This window comes from Coffea arabica, chromosome 11e (assembly GCF_036785885.1).
Source record: "Coffea arabica cultivar ET-39 chromosome 11e, Coffea Arabica ET-39 HiFi, whole genome shotgun sequence".
Classification (NCBI taxonomy): Eukaryota; Viridiplantae; Streptophyta; class Magnoliopsida; order Gentianales; family Rubiaceae; genus Coffea; species Coffea arabica.
This window is the reverse complement of record NC_092331.1, coordinates 25,457,563-25,484,146: the sequence shown is the minus strand read 5'-3', so window position 1 is coordinate 25,484,146 and position 26,584 is coordinate 25,457,563.

The following is a 26,584-nucleotide window of genomic DNA, read 5'->3' as shown; positions in this document are numbered from 1 at the left end:
TGACGTATGAGGGAACCTCCACATAAGCTCTGAGGCCAACTATTGCGGTCCTCGATCAACACGTTTCGAGACACGTAGCACGTTTGCCCGAGGATCTAGCGAGGTTGTCCAACGCTTGGATTGCTGGACCTAGAATCAAACGGACGACACGATTTGATTAAAGGCTGTAGAACGACGACTCCGATGAGGGTGAATACGCCAGGGAATAGGTCGGTAGAACAATCAAGGACAAGATGCAAGATTGCTCAATCACCCTTGCCAGAAGCAAGTAAAGCTCGAAATTCACACGAGCAAGAAAATCGAAAAACTAAGTAATTTGATTTATAAAACGTCTACCTAAAACCTTACAAAGCAAGCCTATTTATAGGCTAAGAGTTACAAAAACCCTAAGGAAAACAAGGAAAAGGGGAATTCGGCCACCTTGGGATCAAGATGGGCCGGCCCATGCTCTACTAGAACAACTAATCTAACTATAAATTAAACACTAAAGCCTAAGGCCCTATTCGGCCAGCTCACTCGGAGGCCCACTTGACTCTTCATGGGCTTGGATCGTGGTGTAGATAACTTGATTGTCTCCCTCCAAGCCTTCAATTTCTCTATGGACTCCATGTTGGTCTTGGACAATTCGAACAGGGGCTTGGAGGGATTCTTTGAAGAACTTGGCTTGTGCACGTGTGACTGGGCCCAATGGAACTCGGACTGGGTCATTACTTGGGCTAAGGTCCGTGCACACATCAGTCCCCTCCACTTGAGAAGGATTCGTCCTCAAATCTGGATGGAAATGGATGATACTACAAGAGTTGGTAGTATGAACCCCAAATCTAATGCCACCACATATTGCCAAGAAAAACTCATGGCTTTACTCCAATGGCTCCTCTTGTTCGTATCATTCCCCTCCTCTTGAAAGCAATTTGCCCACAAATTGAAGCACGAATGGTGACAAGACGAGTTACATGCCTTCGACTCAATCTTGTTAGGATGGCTATAGATGTCATCCAATGCAAAACCCACGTGCTAAGTTGGAAAATAACCCTTGTCGGACCTTGAATCTCACAAACCATCTTCAATGTATGCTCAACTTGATCGTTTGTGGTCATGAGGTAAGGGTCCTCAAAGTGGTGTGAAGCGTATCCCGTGAAATCGAACTCCGGCCCGAACACACTTGCAAGGCCCCAAGGCGGATTTGGTGATGTTGGAGATTCACGTGGACTAAGAACAAGATGAAAATCATAATGGTCATTCAGGTACTTGTTCTTTAAACGAACCCTTGGTACACAACCATCCACAAAATGTGGAGTGTTCCCATCAAGATGAGCTCGAAGCAACTCCCCTTTGGTGTGGACTGATTTCAGTCGACATTGTTCCATGAATGGATACAAACGGGGTTTAACTCTTGGAGTACCAACTACATGGAAGCTTGCAAAGTCTACAATTGATTTTGGAATGGAACACACCAAGATCAGCTCAACTTGCCTTTGCTTGATCTGAATACAAGAAGAAACACTAAACAAAGCAAGGTAAGTTCGTTGGGAAAATAATAGGCCTTCACCGGGTTGCTCAAGATCAGCCCACTTTCTCTCTTTCCTTCCTTTTTACCACCCATCTCATCAGATTTTTCCATCTCCTTGTCCATTTCAACAGCTGACCCTTTCATCTCATTGCATTCAACTCCCTCGGGTTTTATCTCTTCAGGCACAATTCCCTCATCTAGCTGCTTCTCCATTCAATAACGCTCAACCTTACTTTTCATGTGTGCTAGATCAATACAAAACTGGTCATAAGTAAGTGATACAAGTGCAATACGACGACTATTAAATAAGAAGGAATACTTATTAGTATGTCCGTCATATTTAACTTCTGGCCTCGACATCCACGCTTTGCCCAACAACCCGTGTCACTTGAATTGGGACTACATCACACAACACCTCGTCCACATATTTGCCGATTTGAATAGGTACAAGTGTGTGCTTAGTAACCCAGACAACACCTTGAGTACTCATCAACTTGTGCGGTCGAAGATGACCAATGGTTGGAAGATTTAATTTCTCAACCATGATAGCAGTTGCAAGGTTGACTTCACAACTCCCATCAATGGCCAAGCTACAAATTTTGTCTTTGACACCGCAACGGGTATAAAACCAACCAAGCAATTGAGATTTGACGAGGTCCAATTGCTCATCTACACCACGTAATGGCACTTCTTTTACTCCCTTAGGATCAGGAAGACAATGTTGTGGGCTAGCTTTTATGCGTCCTGTATTCGCCATGACGTATGAGGGAACCTCCACATAAGCTCTGAGGCCAACTATTGCGGTCCTCGATCAACACGTTTCGAGACACGTAGCACGTTTGCCCGAGGATCTAGCGAGGTTGTCCAACGCTTGGATTGCTGGACCTAGAATCAAACGGACGACACGATTTGATTAAAGGCTGTAGAACGACGACTCCGATGAGGGTGAATACGCCAGGGAATAGGTCGGTAGAACAATCAAGGACAAGATGCAAGATTGCTCAATCACCCTTGCCAGAAGCAAGTAAAGCTCGAAATTCACACGAGCAAGAAAATCGAAAAACTAAGTAATTTGATTTATAAAACGTCTACCTAAAACCTTACAAAGCAAGCCTATTTATAGGCTAAGAGTTACAAAAACCCTAAGGAAAACAAGGAAAAGGGGAATTCGGCCACCTTGGGATCAAGATGGGCCGGCCCATGCTCTACTAGAACAACTAATCTAACTATAAATTAAACACTAAAGCCTAAGGCCCTATTCGGCCAGCTCACTCGGAGGCCCACTTGACTCTTCATGGGCTTGGATCGTGGTGTAGATAACTTGATTGTCTCCCTCCAAGCCTTCAATTTCTCTATGGACTCCATGTTGGTCTTGGACAATTCGAACAGGGGCTTGGAGGGATTCTTTGAAGAACTTGGCTTGTGCACGTGTGACTGGGCCCAATGGAACTCGGACTGGGTCATTACTTGGGCTAAGGTCCGTGCACACATCAGTCCCCTCCACTTGAGAAGGATTCGTCCTCAAATCTGGATGGAAATGGATGATACTACAAGAGTTGGTAGTATGAACCCCAAATCTAATGCCACCACATATTGCCAAGAAAAACTCATGGCTTTACTCCAATGGCTCCTCTTGTTCGTATCATTCCCCTCCTCTTGAAAGCAATTTGCCCACAAATTGAAGCACGAATGGTGACAAGACGAGTTACATGCCTTCGACTCAATCTTGTTAGGATGGCTATAGATGTCATCCAATGCAAAACCCACGTGCTAAGTTGGAAAATAACCCTTGTCGGACCTTGAATCTCACAAACCATCTTCAATGTATGCTCAACTTGATCGTTTGTGGTCATGAGGTAAGGGTCCTCAAAGTGGTGTGAAGCGTATCCCGTGAAATCGAACTCCGGCCCGAACACACTTGCAAGGCCCCAAGGCGGATTTGGTGATGTTGGAGATTCACGTGGACTAAGAACAAGATGAAAATCATAATGGTCATTCAGGTACTTGTTCTTTAAACGAACCCTTGGTACACAACCATCCACAAAATGTGGAGTGTTCCCATCAAGATGAGCTCGAAGCAACTCCCCTTTGGTGTGGACTGATTTCAGTCGACATTGTTCCATGAATGGATACAAACGGGGTTTAACTCTTGGAGTACCAACTACATGGAAGCTTGCAAAGTCTACAATTGATTTTGGAATGGAACACACCAAGATCAGCTCAACTTGCCTTTGCTTGATCTGAATACAAGAAGAAACACTAAACAAAGCAAGGTAAGTTCGTTGGGAAAATAATAGGCCTTCACCGGGTTGCTCAAGATCAGCCCACTTTCTCTCTTTTCTTCCTTTTTACCACCCATCTCATCAGATTTTTCCATCTCCTTGTCCATTTCAACAGCTGACCCTTTCATCTCATTGCATTCAACTGCCTCGGGTTTTATCTCTTCAGGCACAATTCCCTCATCTAGCTGCTTCTCCATTCAATAACGCTCAACCTTACTTTTCATGTGTGCTAGATCAATACAAAACTGGTCATAAGTAAGTGATACAAGTGCAATACGACGACTATTAAATAAGAAGGAATACTTATTAGTATGTCCGTCATATTTAACTTCTGGCCTCGACATCCACGCTTTGCCCAACAACCCGTGTCACTTGAATTGGGACTACATCACACAACACCTCGTCCACATATTTGCCGATTTGAATAGGTACAAGTGTGTGCTTAGTAACCCAGACAACACCTTGAGTACTCATCAACTTGTGCGGTCGAAGATGACCAATGGTTGGAAGATTTAATTTCTCAACCATGATAGCAGTTGCAAGGTTGACTTCACAACTCCCATCAATGGCCAAGCTACAAATTTTGTCTTTGACACCGCAACGGGTATAAAACCAACCAAGCAATTGAGATTTGACGAGGTCCAATTGCTCATCTACACCACGTAATGGCACTTCTTTTACTCCCTTAGGATCAGGAAGACAATGTTGTGGGCTAGCTTTTATGCGTCCTGTATTCGCCATGACGTATGAGGGAACCTCCACATAAGCTCTGAGGCCAACTATTGCGGTCCTCGATCAACACGTTTCGAGACACGTAGCACGTTTGCCCGAGGATCTAGCGAGGTTGTCCAACGCTTGGATTGCTGGACCTAGAATCAAACGGACGACACGATTTGATTAAAGGCTGTAGAACGACGACTCCGATGAGGGTGAATACGCCAGGGAATAGGTCGGTAGAACAATCAAGGACAAGATGCAAGATTGCTCAATCACCCTTGCCAGAAGCAAGTAAAGCTCGAAATTCACACGAGCAAGAAAATCGAAAAACTAAGTAATTTGATTTATAAAACGTCTACCTAAAACCTTACAAAGCAAGCCTATTTATAGGCTAAGAGTTACAAAAACCCTAAGGAAAACAAGGAAAAGGGGAATTCGGCCACCTTGGGATCAAGATGGGCCGGCCCATGCTCTACTAGAACAACTAATCTAACTATAAATTAAACACTAAAGCCTAAGGCCCTATTCGGCCAGCTCACTCGGAGGCCCACTTGACTCTTCATGGGCTTGGATCGTGGTGTAGATAACTTGATTGTCTCCCTCCAAGCCTTCAATTTCTCTATGGACTCCATGTTGGTCTTGGACAATTCGAACAGGGGCTTGGAGGGATTCTTTGAAGAACTTGGCTTGTGCACGTGTGACTGGGCCCAATGGAACTCGGACTGGGTCATTACTTGGGCTAAGGTCCGTGCACACATCAGTCCCCTCCACTTGAGAAGGATTCGTCCTCAAATCTGGATGGAAATGGATGATACTACAAGAGTTGGTAGTATGAACCCCAAATCTAATGCCACCACATATTGCCAAGAAAAACTCATGGCTTTACTCCAATGGCTCCTCTTGTTCGTATCATTCCCCTCCTCTTGAAAGCAATTTGCCCACAAATTGAAGCACGAATGGTGACAAGACGAGTTACATGCCTTCGACTCAATCTTGTTAGGATGGCTATAGATGTCATCCAATGCAAAACCCACGTGCTAAGTTGGAAAATAACCCTTGTCGGACCTTGAATCTCACAAACCATCTTCAATGTATGCTCAACTTGATCGTTTGTGGTCATGAGGTAAGGGTCCTCAAAGTGGTGTGAAGCGTATCCCGTGAAATCGAACTCCGGCCCGAACACACTTGCAAGGCCCCAAGGCGGATTTGGTGATGTTGGAGATTCACGTGGACTAAGAACAAGATGAAAATCATAATGGTCATTCAGGTACTTGTTCTTTAAACGAACCCTTGGTACACAACCATCCACAAAATGTGGAGTGTTCCCATCAAGATGAGCTCGAAGCAACTCCCCTTTGGTGTGGACTGATTTCAGTCGACATTGTTCCATGAATGGATACAAACGGGGTTTAACTCTTGGAGTACCAACTACATGGAAGCTTGCAAAGTCTACAATTGATTTTGGAATGGAACACACCAAGATCAGCTCAACTTGCCTTTGCTTGATCTGAATACAAGAAGAAACACTAAACAAAGCAAGGTAAGTTCGTTGGGAAAATAATAGGCCTTCACCGGGTTGCTCAAGATCAGCCCACTTTCTCTCTTTTCTTCCTTTTTACCACCCATCTCATCAGATTTTTCCATCTCCTTGTCCATTTCAACAGCTGACCCTTTCATCTCATTGCATTCAACTGCCTCGGGTTTTATCTCTTCAGGCACAATTCCCTCATCTAGCTGCTTCTCCATTCAATAACGCTCAACCTTACTTTTCATGTGTGCTAGATCAATACAAAACTGGTCATAAGTAAGTGATACAAGTGCAATACGACGACTATTAAATAAGAAGGAATACTTATTAGTATGTCCGTCATATTTAACTTCTGGCCTCGACATCCACGCTTTGCCCAACAACCCGTGTCACTTGAATTGGGACTACATCACACAACACCTCGTCCACATATTTGCCGATTTGAATAGGTACAAGTGTGTGCTTAGTAACCCAGACAACACCTTGAGTACTCATCAACTTGTGCGGTCGAAGATGACCAATGGTTGGAAGATTTAATTTCTCAACCATGATAGCAGTTGCAAGGTTGACTTCACAACTCCCATCAATGGCCAAGCTACAAATTTTGTCTTTGACACCGCAACGGGTATAAAACCAACCAAGCAATTGAGATTTGACGAGGTCCAATTGCTCATCTACACCACGTAATGGCACTTCTTTTACTCCCTTAGGATCAGGAAGACAATGTTGTGGGCTAGCTTTTATGCGTCCTGTATTCGCCATGACGTATGAGGGAACCTCCACATAAGCTCTGAGGCCAACTATTGCGGTCCTCGATCAACACGTTTCGAGACACGTAGCACGTTTGCCCGAGGATCTAGCGAGGTTGTCCAACGCTTGGATTGCTGGACCTAGAATCAAACGGACGACACGATTTGATTAAAGGCTGTAGAACGACGACTCCGATGAGGGTGAATACGCCAGGGAATAGGTCGGTAGAACAATCAAGGACAAGATGCAAGATTGCTCAATCACCCTTGCCAGAAGCAAGTAAAGCTCGAAATTCACACGAGCAAGAAAATCGAAAAACTAAGTAATTTGATTTATAAAACGTCTACCTAAAACCTTACAAAGCAAGCCTATTTATAGGCTAAGAGTTACAAAAACCCTAAGGAAAACAAGGAAAAGGGGAATTCGGCCACCTTGGGATCAAGATGGGCCGGCCCATGCTCTACTAGAACAACTAATCTAACTATAAATTAAACACTAAAGCCTAAGGCCCTATTCGGCCAGCTCACTCGGAGGCCCACTTGACTCTTCATGGGCTTGGATCGTGGTGTAGATAACTTGATTGTCTCCCTCCAAGCCTTCAATTTCTCTATGGACTCCATGTTGGTCTTGGACAATTCGAACAGGGGCTTGGAGGGATTCTTTGAAGAACTTGGCTTGTGCACGTGTGACTGGGCCCAATGGAACTCGGACTGGGTCATTACTTGGGCTAAGGTCCGTGCACACATCAGTCCCCTCCACTTGAGAAGGATTCGTCCTCAAATCTGGATGGAAATGGATGATACTACAAGAGTTGGTAGTATGAACCCCAAATCTAATGCCACCACATATTGCCAAGAAAAACTCATGGCTTTACTCCAATGGCTCCTCTTGTTCGTATCATTCCCCTCCTCTTGAAAGCAATTTGCCCACAAATTGAAGCACGAATGGTGACAAGACGAGTTACATGCCTTCGACTCAATCTTGTTAGGATGGCTATAGATGTCATCCAATGCAAAACCCACGTGCTAAGTTGGAAAATAACCCTTGTCGGACCTTGAATCTCACAAACCATCTTCAATGTATGCTCAACTTGATCGTTTGTGGTCATGAGGTAAGGGTCCTCAAAGTGGTGTGAAGCGTATCCCGTGAAATCGAACTCCGGCCCGAACACACTTGCAAGGCCCCAAGGCGGATTTGGTGATGTTGGAGATTCACGTGGACTAAGAACAAGATGAAAATCATAATGGTCATTCAGGTACTTGTTCTTTAAACGAACCCTTGGTACACAACCATCCACAAAATGTGGAGTGTTCCCATCAAGATGAGCTCGAAGCAACTCCCCTTTGGTGTGGACTGATTTCAGTCGACATTGTTCCATGAATGGATACAAACGGGGTTTAACTCTTGGAGTACCAACTACATGGAAGCTTGCAAAGTCTACAATTGATTTTGGAATGGAACACACCAAGATCAGCTCAACTTGCCTTTGCTTGATCTGAATACAAGAAGAAACACTAAACAAAGCAAGGTAAGTTCGTTGGGAAAATAATAGGCCTTCACCGGGTTGCTCAAGATCAGCCCACTTTCTCTCTTTTCTTCCTTTTTACCACCCATCTCATCAGATTTTTCCATCTCCTTGTCCATTTCAACAGCTGACCCTTTCATCTCATTGCATTCAACTCCCTCGGGTTTTATCTCTTCAGGCACAATTCCCTCATCTAGCTGCTTCTCCATTCAATAACGCTCAACCTTACTTTTCATGTGTGCTAGATCAATACAAAACTGGTCATAAGTAAGTGATACAAGTGCAATACGACGACTATTAAATAAGAAGGAATACTTATTAGTATGTCCGTCATATTTAACTTCTGGCCTCGACATCCACGCTTTGCCCAACAACCCGTGTCACTTGAATTGGGACTACATCACACAACACCTCGTCCACATATTTGCCGATTTGAATAGGTACAAGTGTGTGCTTAGTAACCCAGACAACACCTTGAGTACTCATCAACTTGTGCGGTCGAAGATGACCAATGGTTGGAAGATTTAATTTCTCAACCATGATAGCAGTTGCAAGGTTGACTTCACAACTCCCATCAATGGCCAAGCTACAAATTTTGTCTTTGACACCGCAACGGGTATAAAACCAACCAAGCAATTGAGATTTGACGAGGTCCAATTGCTCATCTACACCACGTAATGGCACTTCTTTTACTCCCTTAGGATCAGGAAGACAATGTTGTGGGCTAGCTTTTATGCGTCCTGTATTCGCCATGACGTATGAGGGAACCTCCACATAAGCTCTGAGGCCAACTATTGCGGTCCTCGATCAACACGTTTCGAGACACGTAGCACGTTTGCCCGAGGATCTAGCGAGGTTGTCCAACGCTTGGATTGCTGGACCTAGAATCAAACGGACGACACGATTTGATTAAAGGCTGTAGAACGACGACTCCGATGAGGGTGAATACGCCAGGGAATAGGTCGGTAGAACAATCAAGGACAAGATGCAAGATTGCTCAATCACCCTTGCCAGAAGCAAGTAAAGCTCGAAATTCACACGAGCAAGAAAATCGAAAAACTAAGTAATTTGATTTATAAAACGTCTACCTAAAACCTTACAAAGCAAGCCTATTTATAGGCTAAGAGTTACAAAAACCCTAAGGAAAACAAGGAAAAGGGGAATTCGGCCACCTTGGGATCAAGATGGGCCGGCCCATGCTCTACTAGAACAACTAATCTAACTATAAATTAAACACTAAAGCCTAAGGCCCTATTCGGCCAGCTCACTCGGAGGCCCACTTGACTCTTCATGGGCTTGGATCGTGGTGTAGATAACTTGATTGTCTCCCTCCAAGCCTTCAATTTCTCTATGGACTCCATGTTGGTCTTGGACAATTCGAACAGGGGCTTGGAGGGATTCTTTGAAGAACTTGGCTTGTGCACGTGTGACTGGGCCCAATGGAACTCGGACTGGGTCATTACTTGGGCTAAGGTCCGTGCACACATCAGTCCCCTCCACTTGAGAAGGATTCGTCCTCAAATCTGGATGGAAATGGATGATACTACAAGAGTTGGTAGTATGAACCCCAAATCTAATGCCACCACATATTGCCAAGAAAAACTCATGGCTTTACTCCAATGGCTCCTCTTGTTCGTATCATTCCCCTCCTCTTGAAAGCAATTTGCCCACAAATTGAAGCACGAATGGTGACAAGACGAGTTACATGCCTTCGACTCAATCTTGTTAGGATGGCTATAGATGTCATCCAATGCAAAACCCACGTGCTAAGTTGGAAAATAACCCTTGTCGGACCTTGAATCTCACAAACCATCTTCAATGTATGCTCAACTTGATCGTTTGTGGTCATGAGGTAAGGGTCCTCAAAGTGGTGTGAAGCGTATCCCGTGAAATCGAACTCCGGCCCGAACACACTTGCAAGGCCCCAAGGCGGATTTGGTGATGTTGGAGATTCACGTGGACTAAGAACAAGATGAAAATCATAATGGTCATTCAGGTACTTGTTCTTTAAACGAACCCTTGGTACACAACCATCCACAAAATGTGGAGTGTTCCCATCAAGATGAGCTCGAAGCAACTCCCCTTTGGTGTGGACTGATTTCAGTCGACATTGTTCCATGAATGGATACAAACGGGGTTTAACTCTTGGAGTACCAACTACATGGAAGCTTGCAAAGTCTACAATTGATTTTGGAATGGAACACACCAAGATCAGCTCAACTTGCCTTTGCTTGATCTGAATACAAGAAGAAACACTAAACAAAGCAAGGTAAGTTCGTTGGGAAAATAATAGGCCTTCACCGGGTTGCTCAAGATCAGCCCACTTTCTCTCTTTTCTTCCTTTTTACCACCCATCTCATCAGATTTTTCCATCTCCTTGTCCATTTCAACAGCTGACCCTTTCATCTCATTGCATTCAACTGCCTCGGGTTTTATCTCTTCAGGCACAATTCCCTCATCTAGCTGCTTCTCCATTCAATAACGCTCAACCTTACTTTTCATGTGTGCTAGATCAATACAAAACTGGTCATAAGTAAGTGATACAAGTGCAATACGACGACTATTAAATAAGAAGGAATACTTATTAGTATGTCCGTCATATTTAACTTCTGGCCTCGACATCCACGCTTTGCCCAACAACCCGTGTCACTTGAATTGGGACTACATCACACAACACCTCGTCCACATATTTGCCGATTTGAATAGGTACAAGTGTGTGCTTAGTAACCCAGACAACACCTTGAGTACTCATCAACTTGTGCGGTCGAAGATGACCAATGGTTGGAAGATTTAATTTCTCAACCATGATAGCAGTTGCAAGGTTGACTTCACAACTCCCATCAATGGCCAAGCTACAAATTTTGTCTTTGACACCGCAACGGGTATAAAACCAACCAAGCAATTGAGATTTGACGAGGTCCAATTGCTCATCTACACCACGTAATGGCACTTCTTTTACTCCCTTAGGATCAGGAAGACAATGTTGTGGGCTAGCTTTTATGCGTCCTGTATTCGCCATGACGTATGAGGGAACCTCCACATAAGCTCTGAGGCCAACTATTGCGGTCCTCGATCAACACGTTTCGAGACACGTAGCACGTTTGCCCGAGGATCTAGCGAGGTTGTCCAACGCTTGGATTGCTGGACCTAGAATCAAACGGACGACACGATTTGATTAAAGGCTGTAGAACGACGACTCCGATGAGGGTGAATACGCCAGGGAATAGGTCGGTAGAACAATCAAGGACAAGATGCAAGATTGCTCAATCACCCTTGCCAGAAGCAAGTAAAGCTCGAAATTCACACGAGCAAGAAAATCGAAAAACTAAGTAATTTGATTTATAAAACGTCTACCTAAAACCTTACAAAGCAAGCCTATTTATAGGCTAAGAGTTACAAAAACCCTAAGGAAAACAAGGAAAAGGGGAATTCGGCCACCTTGGGATCAAGATGGGCCGGCCCATGCTCTACTAGAACAACTAATCTAACTATAAATTAAACACTAAAGCCTAAGGCCCTATTCGGCCAGCTCACTCGGAGGCCCACTTGACTCTTCATGGGCTTGGATCGTGGTGTAGATAACTTGATTGTCTCCCTCCAAGCCTTCAATTTCTCTATGGACTCCATGTTGGTCTTGGACAATTCGAACAGGGGCTTGGAGGGATTCTTTGAAGAACTTGGCTTGTGCACGTGTGACTGGGCCCAATGGAACTCGGACTGGGTCATTACTTGGGCTAAGGTCCGTGCACACATCAGTCCCCTCCACTTGAGAAGGATTCGTCCTCAAATCTGGATGGAAATGGATGATACTACAAGAGTTGGTAGTATGAACCCCAAATCTAATGCCACCACATATTGCCAAGAAAAACTCATGGCTTTACTCCAATGGCTCCTCTTGTTCGTATCATTCCCCTCCTCTTGAAAGCAATTTGCCCACAAATTGAAGCACGAATGGTGACAAGACGAGTTACATGCCTTCGACTCAATCTTGTTAGGATGGCTATAGATGTCATCCAATGCAAAACCCACGTGCTAAGTTGGAAAATAACCCTTGTCGGACCTTGAATCTCACAAACCATCTTCAATGTATGCTCAACTTGATCGTTTGTGGTCATGAGGTAAGGGTCCTCAAAGTGGTGTGAAGCGTATCCCGTGAAATCGAACTCCGGCCCGAACACACTTGCAAGGCCCCAAGGCGGATTTGGTGATGTTGGAGATTCACGTGGACTAAGAACAAGATGAAAATCATAATGGTCATTCAGGTACTTGTTCTTTAAACGAACCCTTGGTACACAACCATCCACAAAATGTGGAGTGTTCCCATCAAGATGAGCTCGAAGCAACTCCCCTTTGGTGTGGACTGATTTCAGTCGACATTGTTCCATGAATGGATACAAACGGGGTTTAACTCTTGGAGTACCAACTACATGGAAGCTTGCAAAGTCTACAATTGATTTTGGAATGGAACACACCAAGATCAGCTCAACTTGCCTTTGCTTGATCTGAATACAAGAAGAAACACTAAACAAAGCAAGGTAAGTTCGTTGGGAAAATAATAGGCCTTCACCGGGTTGCTCAAGATCAGCCCACTTTCTCTCTTTCCTTCCTTTTTACCACCCATCTCATCAGATTTTTCCATCTCCTTGTCCATTTCAACAGCTGACCCTTTCATCTCATTGCATTCAACTCCCTCGGGTTTTATCTCTTCAGGCACAATTCCCTCATCTAGCTGCTTCTCCATTCAATAACGCTCAACCTTACTTTTCATGTGTGCTAGATCAATACAAAACTGGTCATAAGTAAGTGATACAAGTGCAATACGACGACTATTAAATAAGAAGGAATACTTATTAGTATGTCCGTCATATTTAACTTCTGGCCTCGACATCCACGCTTTGCCCAACAACCCGTGTCACTTGAATTGGGACTACATCACACAACACCTCGTCCACATATTTGCCGATTTGAATAGGTACAAGTGTGTGCTTAGTAACCCAGACAACACCTTGAGTACTCATCAACTTGTGCGGTCGAAGATGACCAATGGTTGGAAGATTTAATTTCTCAACCATGATAGCAGTTGCAAGGTTGACTTCACAACTCCCATCAATGGCCAAGCTACAAATTTTGTCTTTGACACCGCAACGGGTATAAAACCAACCAAGCAATTGAGATTTGACGAGGTCCAATTGCTCATCTACACCACGTAATGGCACTTCTTTTACTCCCTTAGGATCAGGAAGACAATGTTGTGGGCTAGCTTTTATGCGTCCTGTATTCGCCATGACGTATGAGGGAACCTCCACATAAGCTCTGAGGCCAACTATTGCGGTCCTCGATCAACACGTTTCGAGACACGTAGCACGTTTGCCCGAGGATCTAGCGAGGTTGTCCAACGCTTGGATTGCTGGACCTAGAATCAAACGGACGACACGATTTGATTAAAGGCTGTAGAACGACGACTCCGATGAGGGTGAATACGCCAGGGAATAGGTCGGTAGAACAATCAAGGACAAGATGCAAGATTGCTCAATCACCCTTGCCAGAAGCAAGTAAAGCTCGAAATTCACACGAGCAAGAAAATCGAAAAACTAAGTAATTTGATTTATAAAACGTCTACCTAAAACCTTACAAAGCAAGCCTATTTATAGGCTAAGAGTTACAAAAACCCTAAGGAAAACAAGGAAAAGGGGAATTCGGCCACCTTGGGATCAAGATGGGCCGGCCCATGCTCTACTAGAACAACTAATCTAACTATAAATTAAACACTAAAGCCTAAGGCCCTATTCGGCCAGCTCACTCGGAGGCCCACTTGACTCTTCATGGGCTTGGATCGTGGTGTAGATAACTTGATTGTCTCCCTCCAAGCCTTCAATTTCTCTATGGACTCCATGTTGGTCTTGGACAATTCGAACAGGGGCTTGGAGGGATTCTTTGAAGAACTTGGCTTGTGCACGTGTGACTGGGCCCAATGGAACTCGGACTGGGTCATTACTTGGGCTAAGGTCCGTGCACACATCAGTCCCCTCCACTTGAGAAGGATTCGTCCTCAAATCTGGATGGAAATGGATGATACTACAAGAGTTGGTAGTATGAACCCCAAATCTAATGCCACCACATATTGCCAAGAAAAACTCATGGCTTTACTCCAATGGCTCCTCTTGTTCGTATCATTCCCCTCCTCTTGAAAGCAATTTGCCCACAAATTGAAGCACGAATGGTGACAAGACGAGTTACATGCCTTCGACTCAATCTTGTTAGGATGGCTATAGATGTCATCCAATGCAAAACCCACGTGCTAAGTTGGAAAATAACCCTTGTCGGACCTTGAATCTCACAAACCATCTTCAATGTATGCTCAACTTGATCGTTTGTGGTCATGAGGTAAGGGTCCTCAAAGTGGTGTGAAGCGTATCCCGTGAAATCGAACTCCGGCCCGAACACACTTGCAAGGCCCCAAGGCGGATTTGGTGATGTTGGAGATTCACGTGGACTAAGAACAAGATGAAAATCATAATGGTCATTCAGGTACTTGTTCTTTAAACGAACCCTTGGTACACAACCATCCACAAAATGTGGAGTGTTCCCATCAAGATGAGCTCGAAGCAACTCCCCTTTGGTGTGGACTGATTTCAGTCGACATTGTTCCATGAATGGATACAAACGGGGTTTAACTCTTGGAGTACCAACTACATGGAAGCTTGCAAAGTCTACAATTGATTTTGGAATGGAACACACCAAGATCAGCTCAACTTGCCTTTGCTTGATCTGAATACAAGAAGAAACACTAAACAAAGCAAGGTAAGTTCGTTGGGAAAATAATAGGCCTTCACCGGGTTGCTCAAGATCAGCCCACTTTCTCTCTTTTCTTCCTTTTTACCACCCATCTCATCAGATTTTTCCATCTCCTTGTCCATTTCAACAGCTGACCCTTTCATCTCATTGCATTCAACTGCCTCGGGTTTTATCTCTTCAGGCACAATTCCCTCATCTAGCTGCTTCTCCATTCAATAACGCTCAACCTTACTTTTCATGTGTGCTAGATCAATACAAAACTGGTCATAAGTAAGTGATACAAGTGCAATACGACGACTATTAAATAAGAAGGAATACTTATTAGTATGTCCGTCATATTTAACTTCTGGCCTCGACATCCACGCTTTGCCCAACAACCCGTGTCACTTGAATTGGGACTACATCACACAACACCTCGTCCACATATTTGCCGATTTGAATAGGTACAAGTGTGTGCTTAGTAACCCAGACAACACCTTGAGTACTCATCAACTTGTGCGGTCGAAGATGACCAATGGTTGGAAGATTTAATTTCTCAACCATGATAGCAGTTGCAAGGTTGACTTCACAACTCCCATCAATGGCCAAGCTACAAATTTTGTCTTTGACACCGCAACGGGTATAAAACCAACCAAGCAATTGAGATTTGACGAGGTCCAATTGCTCATCTACACCACGTAATGGCACTTCTTTTACTCCCTTAGGATCAGGAAGACAATGTTGTGGGCTAGCTTTTATGCGTCCTGTATTCGCCATGACGTATGAGGGAACCTCCACATAAGCTCTGAGGCCAACTATTGCGGTCCTCGATCAACACGTTTCGAGACACGTAGCACGTTTGCCCGAGGATCTAGCGAGGTTGTCCAACGCTTGGATTGCTGGACCTAGAATCAAACGGACGACACGATTTGATTAAAGGCTGTAGAACGACGACTCCGATGAGGGTGAATACGCCAGGGAATAGGTCGGTAGAACAATCAAGGACAAGATGCAAGATTGCTCAATCACCCTTGCCAGAAGCAAGTAAAGCTCGAAATTCACACGAGCAAGAAAATCGAAAAACTAAGTAATTTGATTTATAAAACGTCTACCTAAAACCTTACAAAGCAAGCCTATTTATAGGCTAAGAGTTACAAAAACCCTAAGGAAAACAAGGAAAAGGGGAATTCGGCCACCTTGGGATCAAGATGGGCCGGCCCATGCTCTACTAGAACAACTAATCTAACTATAAATTAAACACTAAAGCCTAAGGCCCTATTCGGCCAGCTCACTCGGAGGCCCACTTGACTCTTCATGGGCTTGGATCGTGGTGTAGATAACTTGATTGTCTCCCTCCAAGCCTTCAATTTCTCTATGGACTCCATGTTGGTCTTGGACAATTCGAACAGGGGCTTGGAGGGATTCTTTGAAGAACTTGGCTTGTGCACGTGTGACTGGGCCCAATGGAACTCGGACTGGGTCATTACTTGGGCTAAGGTCCGTGCACACATCAGTCCCCTCCACTTGAGAAGGATTCGTCCTCAAATCTGGATGGAAATGGATGATACTACAAGAGTTGGTAGTATGAACCCCAAATCTAATGCCACCACATATTGCCAAGAAAAACTCATGGCTTTACTCCAATGGCTCCTCTTGTTCGTATCATTCCCCTCCTCTTGAAAGCAATTTGCCCACAAATTGAAGCACGAATGGTGACAAGACGAGTTACATGCCTTCGACTCAATCTTGTTAGGATGGCTATAGATGTCATCCAATGCAAAACCCACGTGCTAAGTTGGAAAATAACCCTTGTCGGACCTTGAATCTCACAAACCATCTTCAATGTATGCTCAACTTGATCGTTTGTGGTCATGAGGTAAGGGTCCTCAAAGTGGTGTGAAGCGTATCCCGTGAAATCGAACTCCGGCCCGAACACACTTGCAAGGCCCCAAGGCGGATTTGGTGATGTTGGAGATTCACGTGGACTAAGAACAAGATGAAAATCATAATGGTCATTCAGGTACTTGTTCTTTAAACGAACCCTTGGTACACAACCATCCACAAAATGTGGAGTGTTCCCATCAAGATGAGCTCGAAGCAACTCCCCTTTGGTGTGGACTGATTTCAGTCGACATTGTTCCATGAATGGATACAAACGGGGTTTAACTCTTGGAGTACCAACTACATGGAAGCTTGCAAAGTCTACAATTGATTTTGGAATGGAACACACCAAGATCAGCTCAACTTGCCTTTGCTTGATCTGAATACAAGAAGAAACACTAAACAAAGCAAGGTAAGTTCGTTGGGAAAATAATAGGCCTTCACCGGGTTGCTCAAGATCAGCCCACTTTCTCTCTTTCCTTCCTTTTTACCACCCATCTCATCAGATTTTTCCATCTCCTTGTCCATTTCAACAGCTGACCCTTTCATCTCATTGCATTCAACTCCCTCGGGTTTTATCTCTTCAGGCACAATTCCCTCATCTAGCTGCTTCTCCATTCAATAACGCTCAACCTTACTTTTCATGTGTGCTAGATCAATACAAAACTGGTCATAAGTAAGTGATACAAGTGCAATACGACGACTATTAAATAAGAAGGAATACTTATTAGTATGTCCGTCATATTTAACTTCTGGCCTCGACATCCACGCTTTGCCCAACAACCCGTGTCACTTGAATTGGGACTACATCACACAACACCTCGTCCACATATTTGCCGATTTGAATAGGTACAAGTGTGTGCTTAGTAACCCAGACAACACCTTGAGTACTCATCAACTTGTGCGGTCGAAGATGACCAATGGTTGGAAGATTTAATTTCTCAACCATGATAGCAGTTGCAAGGTTGACTTCACAACTCCCATCAATGGCCAAGCTACAAATTTTGTCTTTGACACCGCAACGGGTATAAAACCAACCAAGCAATTGAGATTTGACGAGGTCCAATTGCTCATCTACACCACGTAATGGCACTTCTTTTACTCCCTTAGGATCAGGAAGACAATGTTGTGGGCTAGCTTTTATGCGTCCTGTATTCGCCATGACGTATGAGGGAACCTCCACATAAGCTCTGAGGCCAACTATTGCGGTCCTCGATCAACACGTTTCGAGACACGTAGCACGTTTGCCCGAGGATCTAGCGAGGTTGTCCAACGCTTGGATTGCTGGACCTAGAATCAAACGGACGACACGATTTGATTAAAGGCTGTAGAACGACGACTCCGATGAGGGTGAATACGCCAGGGAATAGGTCGGTAGAACAATCAAGGACAAGATGCAAGATTGCTCAATCACCCTTGCCAGAAGCAAGTAAAGCTCGAAATTCACACGAGCAAGAAAATCGAAAAACTAAGTAATTTGATTTATAAAACGTCTACCTAAAACCTTACAAAGCAAGCCTATTTATAGGCTAAGAGTTACAAAAACCCTAAGGAAAACAAGGAAAAGGGGAATTCGGCCACCTTGGGATCAAGATGGGCCGGCCCATGCTCTACTAGAACAACTAATCTAACTATAAATTAAACACTAAAGCCTAAGGCCCTATTCGGCCAGCTCACTCGGAGGCCCACTTGACTCTTCATGGGCTTGGATCGTGGTGTAGATAACTTGATTGTCTCCCTCCAAGCCTTCAATTTCTCTATGGACTCCATGTTGGTCTTGGACAATTCGAACAGGGGCTTGGAGGGATTCTTTGAAGAACTTGGCTTGTGCACGTGTGACTGGGCCCAATGGAACTCGGACTGGGTCATTACTTGGGCTAAGGTCCGTGCACACATCAGTCCCCTCCACTTGAGAAGGATTCGTCCTCAAATCTGGATGGAAATGGATGATACTACAAGAGTTGGTAGTATGAACCCCAAATCTAATGCCACCACATATTGCCAAGAAAAACTCATGGCTTTACTCCAATGGCTCCTCTTGTTCGTATCATTCCCCTCCTCTTGAAAGCAATTTGCCCACAAATTGAAGCACGAATGGTGACAAGACGAGTTACATGCCTTCGACTCAATCTTGTTAGGATGGCTATAGATGTCATCCAATGCAAAACCCACGTGCTAAGTTGGAAAATAACCCTTGTCGGACCTTGAATCTCACAAACCATCTTCAATGTATGCTCAACTTGATCGTTTGTGGTCATGAGGTAAGGGTCCTCAAAGTGGTGTGAAGCGTATCCCGTGAAATCGAACTCCGGCCCGAACACACTTGCAAGGCCCCAAGGCGGATTTGGTGATGTTGGAGATTCACGTGGACTAAGAACAAGATGAAAATCATAATGGTCATTCAGGTACTTGTTCTTTAAACGAACCCTTGGTACACAACCATCCACAAAATGTGGAGTGTTCCCATCAAGATGAGCTCGAAGCAACTCCCCTTTGGTGTGGACTGATTTCAGTCGACATTGTTCCATGAATGGATACAAACGGGGTTTAACTCTTGGAGTACCAACTACATGGAAGCTTGCAAAGTCTACAATTGATTTTGGAATGGAACACACCAAGATCAGCTCAACTTGCCTTTGCTTGATCTGAATACAAGAAGAAACACTAAACAAAGCAAGGTAAGTTCGTTGGGAAAATAATAGGCCTTCACCGGGTTGCTCAAGATCAGCCCACTTTCTCTCTTTTCTTCCTTTTTACCACCCATCTCATCAGATTTTTCCATCTCCTTGTCCATTTCAACAGCTGACCCTTTCATCTCATTGCATTCAACTCCCTCGGGTTTTATCTCTTCAGGCACAATTCCCTCATCTAGCTGCTTCTCCATTCAATAACGCTCAACCTTACTTTTCATGTGTGCTAGATCAATACAAAACTGGTCATAAGTAAGTGATACAAGTGCAATACGACGACTATTAAATAAGAAGGAATACTTATTAGTATGTCCGTCATATTTAACTTCTGGCCTCGACATCCACGCTTTGCCCAACAACCCGTGTCACTTGAATTGGGACTACATCACACAACACCTCGTCCACATATTTGCCGATTTGAATAGGTACAAGTGTGTGCTTAGTAACCCAGACAACACCTTGAGTACTCATCAACTTGTGCGGTCGAAGATGACCAATGGTTGGAAGATTTAATTTCTCAACCATGATAGCAGTTGCAAGGTTGACTTCACAACTCCCATCAATGGCCAAGCTACAAATTTTGTCTTTGACACCGCAACGGGTATAAAACCAACCAAGCAATTGAGATTTGACGAGGTCCAATTGCTCATCTACACCACGTAATGGCACTTCTTTTACTCCCTTAGGATCAGGAAGACAATGTTGTGGGCTAGCTTTTATGCGTCCTGTATTCGCCATGACGTATGAGGGAACCTCCACATAAGCTCTGAGGCCAACTATTGCGGTCCTCGATCAACACGTTTCGAGACACGTAGCACGTTTGCCCGAGGATCTAGCGAGGTTGTCCAACGCTTGGATTGCTGGACCTAGAATCAAACGGACGACACGATTTGATTAAAGGCTGTAGAACGACGACTCCGATGAGGGTGAATACGCCAGGGAATAGGTCGGTAGAACAATCAAGGACAAGATGCAAGATTGCTCAATCACCCTTGCCAGAAGCAAGTAAAGCTCGAAATTCACACGAGCAAGAAAATCGAAAAACTAAGTAATTTGATTTATAAAACGTCTACCTAAAACCTTACAAAGCAAGCCTATTTATAGGCTAAGAGTTACAAAAACCCTAAGGAAAACAAGGAAAAGGGGAATTCGGCCACCTTGGGATCAAGATGGGCCGGCCCATGCTCTACTAGAACAACTAATCTAACTATAAATTAAACACTAAAGCCTAAGGCCCTATTCGGCCAGCTCACTCGGAGGCCCACTTGACTCTTCATGGGCTTGGATCGTGGTGTAGATAACTTGATTGTCTCCCTCCAAGCCTTCAATTTCTCTATGGACTCCATGTTGGTCTTGGACAATTCGAACAGGGGCTTGGAGGGATTCTTTGAAGAACTTGGCTTGTGCACGTGTGACTGGGCCCAATGGAACTCGGACTGGGTCATTACTTGGGCTAAGGTCCGTGCACACATCAGTCCCCTCCACTTGAGAAGGATTCGTCCTCAAATCTGGATGGAAATGGATGATACTACAAGAGTTGGTAGTATGAACCCCAAATCTAATGCCACCACATATTGCCAAGAAAAACTCATGGCTTTACTCCAATGGCTCCTCTTGTTCGTATCATTCCCCTCCTCTTGAAAGCAATTTGCCCACAAATTGAAGCACGAATGGTGACAAGACGAGTTACATGCCTTCGACTCAATCTTGTTAGGATGGCTATAGATGTCATCCAATGCAAAACCCACGTGCTAAGTTGGAAAATAACCCTTGTCGGACCTTGAATCTCACAAACCATCTTCAATGTATGCTCAACTTGATCGTTTGTGGTCATGAGGTAAGGGTCCTCAAAGTGGTGTGAAGCGTATCCCGTGAAATCGAACTCCGGCCCGAACACACTTGCAAGGCCCCAAGGCGGATTTGGTGATGTTGGAGATTCACGTGGACTAAGAACAAGATGAAAATCATAATGGTCATTCAGGTACTTGTTCTTTAAACGAACCCTTGGTACACAACCATCCACAAAATGTGGAGTGTTCCCATCAAGATGAGCTCGAAGCAACTCCCCTTTGGTGTGGACTGATTTCAGTCGACATTGTTCCATGAATGGATACAAACGGGGTTTAACTCTTGGAGTACCAACTACATGGAAGCTTGCAAAGTCTACAATTGATTTTGGAATGGAACACACCAAGATCAGCTCAACTTGCCTTTGCTTGATCTGAATACAAGAAGAAACACTAAACAAAGCAAGGTAAGTTCGTTGGGAAAATAATAGGCCTTCACCGGGTTGCTCAAGATCAGCCCACTTTCTCTCTTTTCTTCCTTTTTACCACCCATCTCATCAGATTTTTCCATCTCCTTGTCCATTTCAACAGCTGACCCTTTCATCTCATTGCATTCAACTCCCTCGGGTTTTATCTCTTCAGGCACAATTCCCTCATCTAGCTGCTTCTCCATTCAATAACGCTCAACCTTACTTTTCATGTGTGCTAGATCAATACAAAACTGGTCATAAGTAAGTGATACAAGTGCAATACGACGACTATTAAATAAGAAGGAATACTTATTAGTATGTCCGTCATATTTAACTTCTGGCCTCGACATCCACGCTTTGCCCAACAACCCGTGTCACTTGAATTGGGACTACATCACACAACACCTCGTCCACATATTTGCCGATTTGAATAGGTACAAGTGTGTGCTTAGTAACCCAGACAACACCTTGAGTACTCATCAACTTGTGCGGTCGAAGATGACCAATGGTTGGAAGATTTAATTTCTCAACCATGATAGCAGTTGCAAGGTTGACTTCACAACTCCCATCAATGGCCAAGCTACAAATTTTGTCTTTGACACCGCAACGGGTATAAAACCAACCAAGCAATTGAGATTTGACGAGGTCCAATTGCTCATCTACACCACGTAATGGCACTTCTTTTACTCCCTTAGGATCAGGAAGACAATGTTGTGGGCTAGCTTTTATGCGTCCTGTATTCGCCATGACGTATGAGGGAACCTCCACATAAGCTCTGAGGCCAACTATTGCGGTCCTCGATCAACACGTTTCGAGACACGTAGCACGTTTGCCCGAGGATCTAGCGAGGTTGTCCAACGCTTGGATTGCTGGACCTAGAATCAAACGGACGACACGATTTGATTAAAGGCTGTAGAACGACGACTCCGATGAGGGTGAATACGCCAGGGAATAGGTCGGTAGAACAATCAAGGACAAGATGCAAGATTGCTCAATCACCCTTGCCAGAAGCAAGTAAAGCTCGAAATTCACACGAGCAAGAAAATCGAAAAACTAAGTAATTTGATTTATAAAACGTCTACCTAAAACCTTACAAAGCAAGCCTATTTATAGGCTAAGAGTTACAAAAACCCTAAGGAAAACAAGGAAAAGGGGAATTCGGCCACCTTGGGATCAAGATGGGCCGGCCCATGCTCTACTAGAACAACTAATCTAACTATAAATTAAACACTAAAGCCTAAGGCCCTATTCGGCCAGCTCACTCGGAGGCCCACTTGACTCTTCATGGGCTTGGATCGTGGTGTAGATAACTTGATTGTCTCCCTCCAAGCCTTCAATTTCTCTATGGACTCCATGTTGGTCTTGGACAATTCGAACAGGGGCTTGGAGGGATTCTTTGAAGAACTTGGCTTGTGCACGTGTGACTGGGCCCAATGGAACTCGGACTGGGTCATTACTTGGGCTAAGGTCCGTGCACACATCAGTCCCCTCCACTTGAGAAGGATTCGTCCTCAAATCTGGATGGAAATGGATGATACTACAAGAGTTGGTAGTATGAACCCCAAATCTAATGCCACCACATATTGCCAAGAAAAACTCATGGCTTTACTCCAATGGCTCCTCTTGTTCGTATCATTCCCCTCCTCTTGAAAGCAATTTGCCCACAAATTGAAGCACGAATGGTGACAAGACGAGTTACATGCCTTCGACTCAATCTTGTTAGGATGGCTATAGATGTCATCCAATGCAAAACCCACGTGCTAAGTTGGAAAATAACCCTTGTCGGACCTTGAATCTCACAAACCATCTTCAATGTATGCTCAACTTGATCGTTTGTGGTCATGAGGTAAGGGTCCTCAAAGTGGTGTGAAGCGTATCCCGTGAAATCGAACTCCGGCCCGAACACACTTGCAAGGCCCCAAGGCGGATTTGGTGATGTTGGAGATTCACGTGGACTAAGAACAAGATGAAAATCATAATGGTCATTCAGGTACTTGTTCTTTAAACGAACCCTTGGTACACAACCATCCACAAAATGTGGAGTGTTCCCATCAAGATGAGCTCGAAGCAACTCCCCTTTGGTGTGGACTGATTTCAGTCGACATTGTTCCATGAATGGATACAAACGGGGTTTAACTCTTGGAGTACCAACTACATGGAAGCTTGCAAAGTCTACAATTGATTTTGGAATGGAACACACCAAGATCAGCTCAACTTGCCTTTGCTTGATCTGAATACAAGAAGAAACACTAAACAAAGCAAGGTAAGTTCGTTGGGAAAATAATAGGCCTTCACCGGGTTGCTCAAGATCAGCCCACTTTCTCTCTTTTCTTCCTTTTTACCACCCATCTCATCAGATTTTTCCATCTCCTTGTCCATTTCAACAGCTGACCCTTTCATCTCATTGCATTCAACTGCCTCGGGTTTTATCTCTTCAGGCACAATTCCCTCATCTAGCTGCTTCTCCATTCAATAACGCTCAACCTTACTTTTCATGTGTGCTAGATCAATACAAAACTGGTCATAAGTAAGTGATACAAGTGCAATACGACGACTATTAAATAAGAAGGAATACTTATTAGTATGTCCGTCATATTTAACTTCTGGCCTCGACATCCACGCTTTGCCCAACAACCCGTGTCACTTGAATTGGGACTACATCACACAACACCTCGTCCACATATTTGCCGATTTGAATAGGTACAAGTGTGTGCTTAGTAACCCAGACAACACCTTGAGTACTCATCAACTTGTGCGGTCGAAGATGACCAATGGTTGGAAGATTTAATTTCTCAACCATGATAGCAGTTGCAAGGTTGACTTCACAACTCCCATCAATGGCCAAGCTACAAATTTTGTCTTTGACACCGCAACGGGTATAAAACCAACCAAGCAATTGAGATTTGACGAGGTCCAATTGCTCATCTACACCACGTAATGGCACTTCTTTTACTCCCTTAGGATCAGGAAGACAATGTTGTGGGCTAGCTTTTATGCGTCCTGTATTCGCCATGACGTATGAGGGAACCTCCACATAAGCTCTGAGGCCAACTATTGCGGTCCTCGATCAACACGTTTCGAGACACGTAGCACGTTTGCCCGAGGATCTAGCGAGGTTGTCCAACGCTTGGATTGCTGGACCTAGAATCAAACGGACGACACGATTTGATTAAAGGCTGTAGAACGACGACTCCGATGAGGGTGAATACGCCAGGGAATAGGTCGGTAGAACAATCAAGGACAAGATGCAAGATTGCTCAATCACCCTTGCCAGAAGCAAGTAAAGCTCGAAATTCACACGAGCAAGAAAATCGAAAAACTAAGTAATTTGATTTATAAAACGTCTACCTAAAACCTTACAAAGCAAGCCTATTTATAGGCTAAGAGTTACAAAAACCCTAAGGAAAACAAGGAAAAGGGGAATTCGGCCACCTTGGGATCAAGATGGGCCGGCCCATGCTCTACTAGAACAACTAATCTAACTATAAATTAAACACTAAAGCCTAAGGCCCTATTCGGCCAGCTCACTCGGAGGCCCACTTGACTCTTCATGGGCTTGGATCGTGGTGTAGATAACTTGATTGTCTCCCTCCAAGCCTTCAATTTCTCTATGGACTCCATGTTGGTCTTGGACAATTCGAACAGGGGCTTGGAGGGATTCTTTGAAGAACTTGGCTTGTGCACGTGTGACTGGGCCCAATGGAACTCGGACTGGGTCATTACTTGGGCTAAGGTCCGTGCACACATCAGTCCCCTCCACTTGAGAAGGATTCGTCCTCAAATCTGGATGGAAATGGATGATACTACAAGAGTTGGTAGTATGAACCCCAAATCTAATGCCACCACATATTGCCAAGAAAAACTCATGGCTTTACTCCAATGGCTCCTCTTGTTCGTATCATTCCCCTCCTCTTGAAAGCAATTTGCCCACAAATTGAAGCACGAATGGTGACAAGACGAGTTACATGCCTTCGACTCAATCTTGTTAGGATGGCTATAGATGTCATCCAATGCAAAACCCACGTGCTAAGTTGGAAAATAACCCTTGTCGGACCTTGAATCTCACAAACCATCTTCAATGTATGCTCAACTTGATCGTTTGTGGTCATGAGGTAAGGGTCCTCAAAGTGGTGTGAAGCGTATCCCGTGAAATCGAACTCCGGCCCGAACACACTTGCAAGGCCCCAAGGCGGATTTGGTGATGTTGGAGATTCACGTGGACTAAGAACAAGATGAAAATCATAATGGTCATTCAGGTACTTGTTCTTTAAACGAACCCTTGGTACACAACCATCCACAAAATGTGGAGTGTTCCCATCAAGATGAGCTCGAAGCAACTCCCCTTTGGTGTGGACTGATTTCAGTCGACATTGTTCCATGAATGGATACAAACGGGGTTTAACTCTTGGAGTACCAACTACATGGAAGCTTGCAAAGTCTACAATTGATTTTGGAATGGAACACACCAAGATCAGCTCAACTTGCCTTTGCTTGATCTGAATACAAGAAGAAACACTAAACAAAGCAAGGTAAGTTCGTTGGGAAAATAATAGGCCTTCACCGGGTTGCTCAAGATCAGCCCACTTTCTCTCTTTTCTTCCTTTTTACCACCCATCTCATCAGATTTTTCCATCTCCTTGTCCATTTCAACAGCTGACCCTTTCATCTCA